Source organism: Lolium perenne, chromosome 4 (assembly GCF_019359855.2).
Source record: "Lolium perenne isolate Kyuss_39 chromosome 4, Kyuss_2.0, whole genome shotgun sequence".
In the NCBI taxonomy this organism is placed as follows: Eukaryota; Viridiplantae; Streptophyta; class Magnoliopsida; order Poales; family Poaceae; genus Lolium; species Lolium perenne.
The window spans coordinates 10084905-10097549 of NC_067247.2; the positions used below are offsets into that span (position 1 = coordinate 10084905).

The window sequence follows — 12645 nt, forward strand, 5'->3', positions numbered from 1 at the left end:
TCCCGGCTCCGGCCAAGCTTCCGGCGACTCCTCCCCCTTTGGTGCATCCCTCTCCCGGAGGGAAAACAATGTACAGCTTCCATGACAGCTTCTCTTGGTGCCTTGGTGGTGTCTCGGTGTGTGTATGTGATGCACTTCTTCTTGCACCTTTGCCTCTGCTCATCCTACCTAGCTGATGCTTTGCTTCCAACAAGGCAGCCTCAAAGGCGTCGCCTTGCAATGCGCCTTGAGCGCCTAGGCGTTGAGGGGGGGCCCCCCCCCCCCCCGCCCATCTCCTTGGGACGCCTTGGCGCCTTTAAAACCATGTCTTTGCAAGCAAAATTCAGTGTTAATGTGAATTGCTTATGTTGAGGTAGACATATATGTACGTACCAATTATACGATGTTGATGCAAAATATTGAACGTATCTTGCCAAACAAACAAATAGTGAAAAAGGAATGTTCTGAAATTGCGAAAGAACACTTGGCAAGTTTTGAAACAATGTAAAATTATTGCCAGAAACATTCCAAAGCATCACAGAAATTTTGCTGCTTTGTTTCAAAAAAGGCAAATGTATGCTAAATACTACTCTTGAGAATTTGTACTACGTTTTCTTTTTCACTTCTTCTGAGAAGTTCTATAGTATGGTAGTACCTTGTTAGGACCAGCCTTCAGTTTAATAGATCCCCCATGTTCGTTCTTGTAATAGATACAAATGGTTAACAAGTATTTTGGTTGGATGCTTAATTTACAAAACTGAATATGCCCCTTCTCATGTTTGAGTTCAGGAAGAGAGCCAGCGCGGCGCAATCAACAAAAAGCAGACTGGATGGTAAAATTATTATATCACCATACCTTGTGACTAGCTCTAGATGGACATGCTTGAAACTAGGTATTAATATGCTTACTACAAAGTTTCTTGCTCTTGAGTCCTACGCTGATCGATTTGTTCTTTTATGGCAGTTTAGCAGTTTGGGATCTTGCCAACCTGATAAAGCCAATCGACATTGTCACTTTCGAACTTGTAGTGATACTCCTCTCTATTGTTCCTAATTTTTTGTGGAGAGTCTCTCAACTGATTGGTATGTACTGAATAATCCTCGAATTCATCTGTAGGGGTGCTTTCTAGATACATAACGGTGACAGTTCATATGTGAAATTAATAGTTTCATCAGAGCGAATGTGAAATTGTCCCCAGCTAGATTTCTATATAAGTACATGTGTAATTTTCCTTCCTGCATGTCAACTTCATTCGTTGTTAGCTATTGTGAACGACCATCTATGAAATGGTTGGGCAACATGCTTGGAAATTGATAATTGTGTTTATCAATTATAAAATGGAGTCTAATCCAATATTTGTGGTGTACTGTATGCCAACTCTTTCTTTCGGTTCTCATGTAGTAATAATGTGAATATATGAATTTATTTCTTTTGCCATGTTTAATATAGAGCTGATGGATTTTTTGGTTTGACATAGCAGCAAGATAGTTGGTGAAGTGGATTGAAATATAGAGCTGTTGGATTTTTTGTTTTTCTTAGATGAATTTATTTGAATTTGACAAAATATGTATTATATTATCGTCGGTACCAATCTATAGAATCATGTGTTGTTGTTGGGTTCTACATACTCCTTTCTTTGTAATGCTGTCAGAGTGAATGAGCACGACCTTTTAAAATTCGTTTGCTATACATAGTCAGTGCTGAAACTTGTATGCTTTCAGGCCCTCCGACCAGCTATGCAGTGCTGATGCTCTTGGGCTAACCGAGGCCTCCCAGGCCCTGCTTCGACTATCTTCTCGGCGTGGCGACGGTGACGCTCAACCTCTGCTACATGCTCTCCGGTGAGCTACTAGTTTACCCCTTCTGTTTTCTGGCTCCAGTGTTCTCTGTGATTGGCTGTACTTATGCTCAAGCCGATGACCCTCGGTTCCTAGCTCTCTTTATCATTGGACCAACTGTATGTTGTTGCATGAGTAGAATTTTATCGAGGCATGAAGATGATGCATGGTGAATCTGATGCTTCTCTATTCATCTCTATTATGAATCCGAAAGAAAAAGAATTGATAGAATCCAAAGTTGATATGTTTGTATTTACTTGTGGGAATCTGATCTTTTTGTATTTACTTGTGGGAATGAATGAATGAACAGGTTAGTCCATGATGGGAACCATGTTGTGCTCCTCGTGGAGTTCCAGGCGTGGTCCTAGTGGCCAGCGTGATGGTGGGGTCAGCAGTGGTGGTTGACCTCGGCGCCACTGGAATGGCGGTGGAGAGCCGCAGAGAAAGAGTTGGTGGTCGTCTACCAGGCTGCTGCGGGCGTCAATGTGGAGCAAAAGTTGTTGTCTTTCCCTACCTGCAACTCCAACTTGCCGCTGGCCACATCCCGACCTGCTACTGCTGGCCACCACGCCAGGGGCCCCCGCCTTTGTGACGACAGCTCCTTCTCTAGCACCAGGGGTGGCAAGTGACCTTGTGCGTGGGTGGTGGACGAGATCTTGTTGGACAAGATGAAGGTTGACAAGAAGCAGATTGGTTAATCCAACGAAACAAGGTACCTTACCTGCTGCTCCTCTGTTTTCTTTTCATTGCCGAGCTATCGATCCTTGGGTGTTGCTGGCATGCATGAATGTTTTGGTTGTTAACTAGATAGTGAGTTAGTTCTTGTCATGTTGTGTATATGTGCCAATTCAGAGATGATACAATCTGAGGGAGGGTAACACATACATACGTGCATGTGATGTCCTTCCTTTTTTGTTTGAAATTTATTACCAAGGATTATATATGCAGATAGTGTGGTACAGAGAAATCACTATATAATGATGGTTTAAAAAAAGGATCATCCTAGTATTGCCTTGTAAATTAGAAATTTTCTTGCTGCTTGTATAATCTCCATGCACTCATTGCCATGTTAATGAATTAGGATTTGCGTTGCACTCATCTTCAGTATCCATCCTTGTTGTGTGTGTAGATGCTTCTACAGCTGATGGAGGGAGGACAGCAAGCCTGCTTGAGCTTGCCTGGCCTGGAGCATCTACGCAAATCTTGCTCCAGGTTTGTGCTAGTTGCAGCACAGGTACTTAGTTTCTTGACCTAGACATGCATTGACGTCCTTGGAACTGGTCTTTTTTTCTCATTGTTTTGCTGTGCAATTTATATTGAGGTCCTAGACAGCTATTTGCGCATTTGGTTTGACAAGTGGAGCATTTGGTGCGCTGCTCTGTTTAACTTTGCTACACGCAGGACCTCTCTATCTATGAACTAGCTTCATTATGTTATCATGCTTACTTCTTCACATATTTTGATATGGTCAGCCTAATCCATCTTCTTCGAGGAAAGTTGTCCAGTGTCTTATCAAGTCTCATATCTAGTTTTGCATGTGAATGAGTGTGTTGTGATTCGAGAAAACATAGTGGGTTTAATCGTCCGTGCAATTGATGTTTTCCCTTATTGGTTAATGAAATCGGTGAAGCTTTTCCATAAATTGGCAATCCTTTCTTTTGATGAATCCGAAAGAAAAAGAATCGATAGAATCCAAAGTTGATCTGTTTGTATTTACTTGTGGGAATGATTGAACAGATTGTGTTAGGTCTAAATGTAGCTTTCTATATATGCCAAAGAAGTTGTTTCATTGACGAGTAGCTTCTTTTCTTTTGCTCGTTACAACATCATTACTAATGATTTATGTGACCTCTCGGCAGGGCTTGTGTATATGCTGCGATGGCGGAGATGATAGATGGCAAGTTGGCACGGGAGGAGCAGCAGCAGCTTTAGTACCCAGTGACCCTTGGTTCCAACAAAGGGAGGAGCAGCAGCAGGTTGAGGACACAGTGGCACTCGAATACTCGATGCTGCAACAGCGAATACCTCAGCCTCTTGCTGGCCATTGTGCATGCAGATCCTCTTGTTGTCACTGGAAAAGTAGTTAAGCTGTGAAGCTTGGGTGCAGCCTTGTGTCATGTAACCAAACTTGATTATCTCTGTAAAAGTAGTGATGAGATGGGAGCTCTGCTGATACTGTTGTTAGGAGCTGATGGGTCTTCGTGACATTCTTTTCTTTCTTGCTGATGTATTTGATTTACATGTTTGAGTAGGACCATCAGAATATACTATTTGTGTAACTTGTGTAAATAAAAGCAGTATTTGAAAATTTGCATTTGAATCAGCTCATTTGATCATCTTTGAGATAAAAATCAAGCAGTATGTATGCATACTCGGCCTGTGTCTAGCCAATTGATAGATGATTTTTCCTTGTTTGTAAATGTAGAGAAGCGAAGATGATAATCATTTTTGTAAAGTGGTGTGGTGCCACCATATAAATTATGTATACTTTTTTTGAGAAATTGATCTAGAAAATTGGACCCAAAAACGGCACATCGTGTGGTTAATTTAGGGAAACCGGCAAAATATTACAGACGACAACTCATGGCACATCATATGTATAAATTATTTATATTACTTGGTCGAGGATACAGAAACGCTGATTTTAGTAGGAACGAAGATGCGAACTGTTTGGTGGAGTATATATGCAAATCATGTCATACAACTTCCTAGCAGCTGCTAGCACCTGTATATATAAAGGAAAATTACAACTTGTTAGGTCTATTATATTCGATCTGTTTTTCGCTGGCGTCAAGTTAAATTTAGTACTGGAAAGAAGGCGTGGCAATAGTATTTCTTAAGCAAAGAGAGGAGGAGTTGCCTCCTCGTTATGCACACCTTATTTTAGTTACCTTCTGGCCGTGCATGTAGTGATTAAGAGAGAAGACAAAGCTTGGGAAGCAGGATTGTTTAGCCCGAGGTGTGTCCTTTGCATGCTCCACTTAACTGTTCCGAGTCTCAAAGGAAAAGGGAGGCATGAGACGTAGGCGTAGTCGTTGATGCGCTTGAGGACCTTGAAGGGACCATCGCCTCGAGGCTTTAGCTTGGAGTTTCGTTCTTGAGGGAAGCGGTATTTGCGAAGGTGTAACCACACTAAGTCTCCTTCCTTGAAGATCCTTGCCTTCTTCTTCATGTTGAGTCTAGTGGCTTGACGAAGGACTTGTTCCTCGATTGTTGCCCTTGTATCTTCATGTAGCTTCTTCATGTATTGGGCTCGCTTGTCGATGGTCATGTTTACTTGCTCATGTAGTGGAAGAGGAAGTAGGTCGATCGCCGTGGGTGGTTCAAACCCATATACGACCATGAAAGGACTTCTCATTGTTGTAGAGTGCTTGGCGCGGTTGTAGGCGAACTCCGCATGCGGGATGCAATCTTCCCATGACTTCAAATTCTTCTTTACAAGGACTCGTAGTAGTGTGGAGAGGCTTCGGTTCACCACTTCGGTTTGCCCATCGGTTTGAGGATGTGAGGATGATGAGAACAAAAACTTGACGTTGAACTTGGCCATTAGTGTCTTCCAAAGGTAGCTCATGAATTTGACATCTCGGTCCGAAACAATGCTTCTTGGTACGCCGTGGAGTCTCACAATTTCCCTAAAAAACAAGGAGGCAATATGTGAAGCATCATCCGTTCGGGAGCATGGTATGAAATGAGCCATTTTAGAGAATCGATCAACCACTACAAAAATTGAGTCATGACCATATTTGGTTCGAGGTAATCCTAGTATGAAATCCATGCTTATATCGGACCAAGGAGCATAAGGAATAGGCAACGGTGTGTAAAGACCATAAGAGTTGGATGTGGACTTAGCTTGTAGGCATGTCGTGCAACGGTTGCATAGGCGCTCCACATCTCGCTTCATTCTTGTCCAATAGTAATGGGTAGATAGCATGGAGAGCGTCTTGTCTCGCCCAAAGTGTCCCATAAGACCACCACCATGCGATTCTTGTAAGAGCAAAAGGCAAAGCGAAGACATAGGAATACAAAGTTTGTTGCCCTTGAACAAGAATCCTTGGTGCAAATAGAAATCATCGATGCCCTTATCACTAGAACACTTGGCAAAGATTGGGCCAAAGAAAGTATCGGAAGCATATTGGTCTTTGATTTCATCAAGACCCAAAAAATGGAAATCCAAACGAGTGAGTAGAAGGGTGAGCTTGCGGGAAAGGGCATCCGCAACTACATTGTCCTTGCCCTTCTTGTATTTGATTACATATGGAAATGACTCAATGAACTCAACCCATTTTGCATGTCTTTTGTTCAAATTGTGTTGACTTTTCAAATACTTCAAAGACTCATGGTCGGAGTGGATGACAAACTCTTTTGGCCAAAGATAATGTTGCCAAACTTCAAGAACACGAACCAAAACATAAAGTTCCTTGTCATATATAGGATAGTTGAGGCATGCGCCATCCAACTTCTCGCTATAGTATGCCACGGGTTTTCCATTTTGCATAAGAACACCACCAATTCCAAGTCCACTCGCATCACATTCTATCTCAAAAGTTTTTGCAAAATCGGGAAGAACGAGTAGTGGTGCCTCGGTGACTTTCTTTTTCAATTCATCAAAAGCGTTTTGTTGTGCCTTGCCCCAAACAAACGGAACATTCTTTTTAGTAAGCTCATTTAAAGGGCTAAAATCTTTGACAAAACGTCTATAGAACCCGGCAAGTCCATGAAAACTTCGAACTTGACCAACGTTTGTAGGAGTGGGCCAATTGTGGATGGCCTCAACTTTTGAAGAATCAACCTCAATCCCATTGGCGGAAACCACGAAGCCAAGAAAAACCAACTTGCTTTGTGCAAAGGTGCACTTGGGAAGATTTGCAAAAAGCTTTTCACGGCGCAAGATGCATAAGACTTCTCTCACATGTTGCACATGGTCCTTGAGATCTTTGCTATAAATGAGAATATCATCGAAATAGACAACCACACTCTTGCCAATGAGAGGTCGCAAGATGTGATTCATGAGGCGCATGAAAGTAGATGGAGCATTTGAAAGACCAAATGGCATGACAAGCCATTCATAGAGACCAAGTTTGGTCTTGAATGCCGTCTTCCATTCATCACCAATTGCCATGCGGATTTGGTGGTAGCCACTACGCAAATCTATCTTAGAGAAAATCGTGGCACCACTCAATTCATCAAGCATGTCATCTAAACGCGGAATGGGATGGCGGTAGCGAACGGTAATGGCATTGATGGGGCGACAATCCATACACATTCGTTGCGACTCATCCGGTTTAGGCACGAGAATCACGGGAACCGCACAAGGGCTTAAGCTTTCACGGACATACCCTTTTTCGAGGAGATCTTGAATTTGGCGTTGAATCTCCTTTGTGTCTTCGGGGTTGGTGCGGTAGGCGGCGCGGTTTGGTAGAGGAGCGCCGGGTATGAGGTCGATGCGGTGCTCGATGCCTCTAAGTGGTGGAAGTCCATGAGGAAGCTCGTCGGGGAAGACATCTTGGAACTCCTTTAAAAGAGACAACAAAGACGAAGGAAGTGTTGTTAAGTTGTTAGTCTCCGAGGGTGGCCCCTTGCAAATGAGCACATAGTGCAATTTGGTGGATGGGTTGTGGTGCACTCCTCTCATCTCACTCTTGGTAGCTATGAGGACACTCTTCATCTCACTCTCATATGGCTTGTGGCGCTCACTTTCTTTTTGGTGGGTCACTCTCTCACCGCTCATCTCACTAGTGATGGTAGCTTCCTTAGCCCTCGCTAAAGCCTTTGCATTGTCCGCAATTACTTGGCTAGGAGTCATTGGGCGTAGGATGAATGTCTTGTCGCCGACCTTGAAGCTATAGGCATTTGTGTAGCCATCATGGTTTGCTCTTTTGTCATATTGCCAAGGTCAACCAAGTAGCATGTGGCACACCGTCATGGGCACGACATCACAATCAACGTGTCTTCATAGGCGCCAATCTTGAAGGATATTGTGACGGTGTGTTGTATCTTCACGTTTCCATTGTCACTTAGCCATTGCACATGGTAGGGATGGGGGTGTTTCCGGAGCGGAAGGTTGAGCTTGGAACATAGTTCGGTGCTTGCAAGATTGTGGCAACTCCCTCCATCGATGATAAACTTTATTGACTTGCCATTGATTCCGGCTCTTGTTTGGAAGATATTGCATCTTTGGTCTTCATTGGGGAGTGCATGGGTTGTCAACACTTTGGTCACCACAAGTGATGGGCTTGCATCATGCACACATAGGACTTGCTCTTGGTCTTCCAAGTCATCATCTTCATGATTGGTTGCGGCTTGTACCAAGGCTTCATATTCACCTTCACTCAAGTACTCCACATCTCCATCATCTCGAGTTATCATAACTCTTGTGTTCTTGCATTCAAAGGATTTATGTCCTTGAGCACCACACTTGAAGCAAGTGATGTTACTAGATCCCGTGGAAGCTTTGGAGGACATAGTTGATTGGTCCGGCTTGAAGCTCGTAGTCTTGATGACACTTCTTGTTTGCTTGGGAGAATCCTTGGAAGCAATAGCACTTGTATTTTTGATGCTTGAGGATGCGTTTGTTGCATTTCTTGCGGCGAAGAAGGACTTTGTTTTCGCACTTGCTAAGTCTTCTCGCACTTGGCGCTCGGCCCTTGTAGCTTGATGAAGCAACTCAACCATGTTGGTGTATGGCAAGAATTCCACTATCCTCTTGACGGGGATGTTCAATCCATTCAAGAACCTTGCCATTGTTTGCTCTTCTCGCTCATCCACATTCGCACTCATCATGGTCATGTGCATCTCCTTGTAATATTCCTCAACGGACTTGAAGCTTTGCTTGAGTTGAGTGAGCTTGTTGAAGAGGTCACGTTTGTGGTGGGTGGGCACAAAGCGGGTGTGCATGACTTCTTGAATCTCTTCCCAAGTGTCAATGGGCTCTAAGTCTTCCTTCTCACGCTTCTTGTTTACTTCTTCCCACCAAACATTTGCATATCCCTCAAACTCAAGTGATGCCATGGCAACTTTCTTTGCTTCGGAGAAGTTGTGTATGCGGAAGATCTTGTCAACCTTGAGGACCCAAGACAAGTATGCATCGGGGTCTTCCTCTCCTTGGAACTTGGGCATGGTTAACTTTAGCTTCCCAAAGATTTCTTCCTCATTACGATCATTGCGTCTAGGCGGTGGTCTTTCTTCATCATGGTCTTGACGTGGTTGAGGTTGAGGGTGTGGACCTTGAGCATCTCGATTGTTGCTTCTATTTTGTTGAGGAGGAGGTGATCTTCCATGACCTTCAACTTGATCATCATTGTTGTAGAGGTGTCGAGGCATCACACTTTCTTCACTTGATGCTTGGTGATGACTTGATTCTTCATGTCTTGCCCTTGGAGGTGGTCTTCTACCATGAGGTCGATCATCATGATGGAGGTGATTATCTTGACCTTGAGGGCGTTGAGGTTGAGAAACATTGATGATTTGGCGCTCTTGGTGCGCTTGCCTTTGTTCCTCCTCATGAAAGCGTTGTCTTCTAGCTTGAGCTTCTTGTTCTTCAAGTGCTTGATGTTCATTGCGGAGACGCTCTTGTTCCCTTGCTCGAACTAGCTCTTGATCATGTCGAAGGCGTTCTTGCTCTTGTTGGAATTGAGCATGGAGATTCTCTTGTTGAAGGCGCTCTTCTTCAAGGCGTTGACGTTCTTGGACAAGTCGAAGTCGAGCTTGCTCCGCTTCTAGAGCTTGTTGGTGAAGCACTTGAACATCCACATTATGGTTGCGTGGGTCTTTCATTGGAATCATGGTGAGATGGTGTAGGAGCTCGTGACCTTGAACTATGAGAGCGCGAAGACCTTGAGTGGTGTCTTCTATCTTCTTGACGGTTGAGTGTATGGAGGATATTGTCCAACGCCGTCTTCATTTCCCTTGTCTCTTGACCTTGTATGGCGAGTGTTGCCTTCAATTCATTGCCTTGAGTTCAATCTTATCATTGAGGTCTTGAACTTGATTGTTGAGGTCAATCCTTTGCACTTGAGCTCTTTCTTCATAGCGGACGTTGGTATCCTTGAGCATGGCTTCAAATTGATTGAGCTTGGCGTGGACGGCTTGAGTAGCTATCCAATGTTTTTGCCGCGTCATCGGTAGTTGGTTCCCTTCTCCACTAGACATGGTTACAACTAAAACAAGAACTATGTGGTGGGTGGTTAGGAAAAACTACCAAAAGTGTCAAAACTTGCAAACCAAAATCGAAAAGGTGTTTCAAGGCGGAGGACAACCGATATGTATGCACACACACAAAACCAAAAACTCTATATGGTGTTAGGTATGGATGTGGAAAGCCAAATGGAAGAACCAAACGAAAAGTCTATTGTCAAAAGTGGGTAAGATCCAAAAGTCACAAGTCAAAGGCGGTGATCACAAAAGGCATACACAAGGTGGAACACACACGTGGGACAAAATGGGGTTAGCGCGACTTGGAAAATGAGCACGAACAAAATTGGTCCTAGCGAAGACTACTAGCTCGGTGTCACGCTAACGCAAGAGAGACCGTGGCTTGGTTGCAAAATTGAGAAGCAACAAGATTTGCGCAAGACGCCTCTCTTCTCTTTTCTCTTTTGCTTATAAGCTTTGGACTCTTTTGTGTATAGGTAACTCACACTCTTTTCTCTTTTTGTATTTTTCTTTCTTTTTCTCACTATGCAAGGATACTACTATCTATGTAAGTATGTCACACTTCTTTTGTTTATCTTTTCACACGAGCTTGCTTCGTAGCTTTGCTCAACACACGCACACCCTCACGGTCGGGACGCTTGCGCAATGCTTCGCAACACTAGAAAGCCACTCTCGATAGGAAAGGTACGCAAAGAGGCTAAAGCTACAAGTTAGAGGCAAGTTATACCACTTGATGATGGTGGCCGACGAACTTGAACTTGCTATGGTGGAGGTGTCAAATGAACCGCTTGGATCCTCGGGGTGCCGTCGTCGTTTGTCGATGTTGCGGAAGCTTTGTGGTAGCTGAAATGGCACACAAACCGAAGTCCAAACACAAGGGGGTTAGTGCCAAAACGAAAAACGAAGGATGCTGTCAAAATTTCGGCTGGCCGGACCTTCCGGTCCCGGGCGGAACTTCCGGTTCTGCCGGGCGGAACTTCCGGTCGCAATCAGATCTGCGGGCTGTTCTTTGATTTGGGCGGAAATCCGGGCCGAAAATCTTCGAATTCGCGGAAAATTTGGCACTAAGAGCGGTGGGAAGGTGGGGGAATTGCAGATCAACACCAAGGACAAGTTTCTATTGGACCAAAACCACCAAAAACTCAACAAATTGCGAGATCCAACCAAGGCCAATTTGGGGCTATTTTTTGGGAAAAAAATTTGGGAAATTTTTTGGGCGAAAATGGTGGAATTGGGGGATGTGGGGGTCAAATCCGTGTCAACCAAAGAGCTCTTGATACCATATGATAAGGGCTAGGCCCAAGGATGTGCCCGATCTTCACGGATTTGGGTGGAACTCGTGGGGGAGGTGGATGAACGCGATGAACACGACGAACGCGGAGGGGAATCGTGGGGATACAACGCACACACGCACACAACCGGTTTTCCCTCGTTGGCCCGAACCACCAAATCGATAGAGGTTGTGAGAAAAGACCTTCCGGTAGAAGTCCCGCAAAGAGATCGACAAGTCGAATCCCGAGAGATCTAGAAGGGACCGGAAGGTTGATAGAAGTGCAAGCAAAAGACCAAATAGGTAGAAGTGCAAGCAAAAGATCAACAATCGATAGAAGTCGCCAAAGAGATCTTCACGAGTCGTCAAGGAGCCCGGGTGGGTACAAGATCAAAGATCTAGGTAGGGTTCCCACAAGGGTGAGCAAAGCTCAGGTTTAATTTCACATCAAGTCTAATCTCAGATCTGAGCCAACAAGGCTATTTATAGTGGTGGGGCGAAGGGATAAGTTACACGCTGAAAAGTGATGTTGTGCTGAAGTTCGGTAGGGCGGAAGTTCCGGTCGTCTTGGGCGGAAGTTCCGGTCACAGGTGGAAGTTCCGGTCTTGTGGGCCGGAAGTTCCGGCCAAGTTCCGGCCTAGTTCCGAATATGGCCAATTTCCTTGCAGTAACATCCAGGGGCGTTTTGGCGCAATTTCGGAACTTGGGCGGAACTTGGGCGGAAGTTCCGGTCGGGCGGAAGTTCCGGTCCCTCGGGGCGGAAGTTCCGGCTGGCTCCTTTTCTCTGGGCGCTGGAAGGCATCTGGAAGGCATCTGGGGGGCATCGGGCCGGAAGTTCCGGTCCTGGGGGGCTGAAGTTCCGGCCTGGGCGCTGTAGCTCCATCTTCATCATTTCCAGCTCTCTCTTCATTGGCTTGGTCTCCATGGCTTGTGTCTTGGTCGATGTACCTGATTGAACATAGGGTATTCGCATGAAGTAGTATGCCATCCAATGGGGTTTCAAATGTATACGTGGTAAGGACGCGAATTCACCTCTTGGTGTAGGGCTTGGGCTCGAGCTCGTGTCATTGGACCACGAGGAGGGCTTGTCGGTCTTGATGTAGTGTCGACCTTGGGTAGGGCTACATCAGTACGTACGTGCGGGCCCCACCACCAGTAAGAAAGACAACTCACATCCGAGGTTTGAGGTTTTTACACCCCATTTTTGTGCCATTTCCCATAATTTGTCGCTCGCTTCTCTACTCCCCTACTAAGCTCCTCCCGCCGCCAATATTCCGTCATCCACCGCCGTGCACTCTCCAGGCACTTAACTTAAACCATTCATGCATGCCTAGCCGCCATCGTGCCTCCCTTCTGGTCCATGTCCTCTTTTGTGCATGCTCTGGTGGCTGAAAACGAAGTGTCTG

The 12645-nt window shown here is 45.0% G+C and overlaps 1 long non-coding RNA gene across 1 annotated transcript; it reads left to right on the forward strand.

The window, feature by feature from the left end:
* The first annotated feature begins 532 nt into the window (after window positions 1-532).
* Window positions 533-4122, forward strand: LOC139830799 (uncharacterized). Its single transcript, XR_011744278.1, has 6 exons — window positions 533-872; window positions 944-1062; window positions 1702-1821; window positions 2129-2530; window positions 2948-3052; window positions 3678-4122. It is a non-coding gene; the product is annotated as an uncharacterized lncRNA (long non-coding RNA).
* Window positions 4123-12645: the final 8523 nt, after the last annotated feature.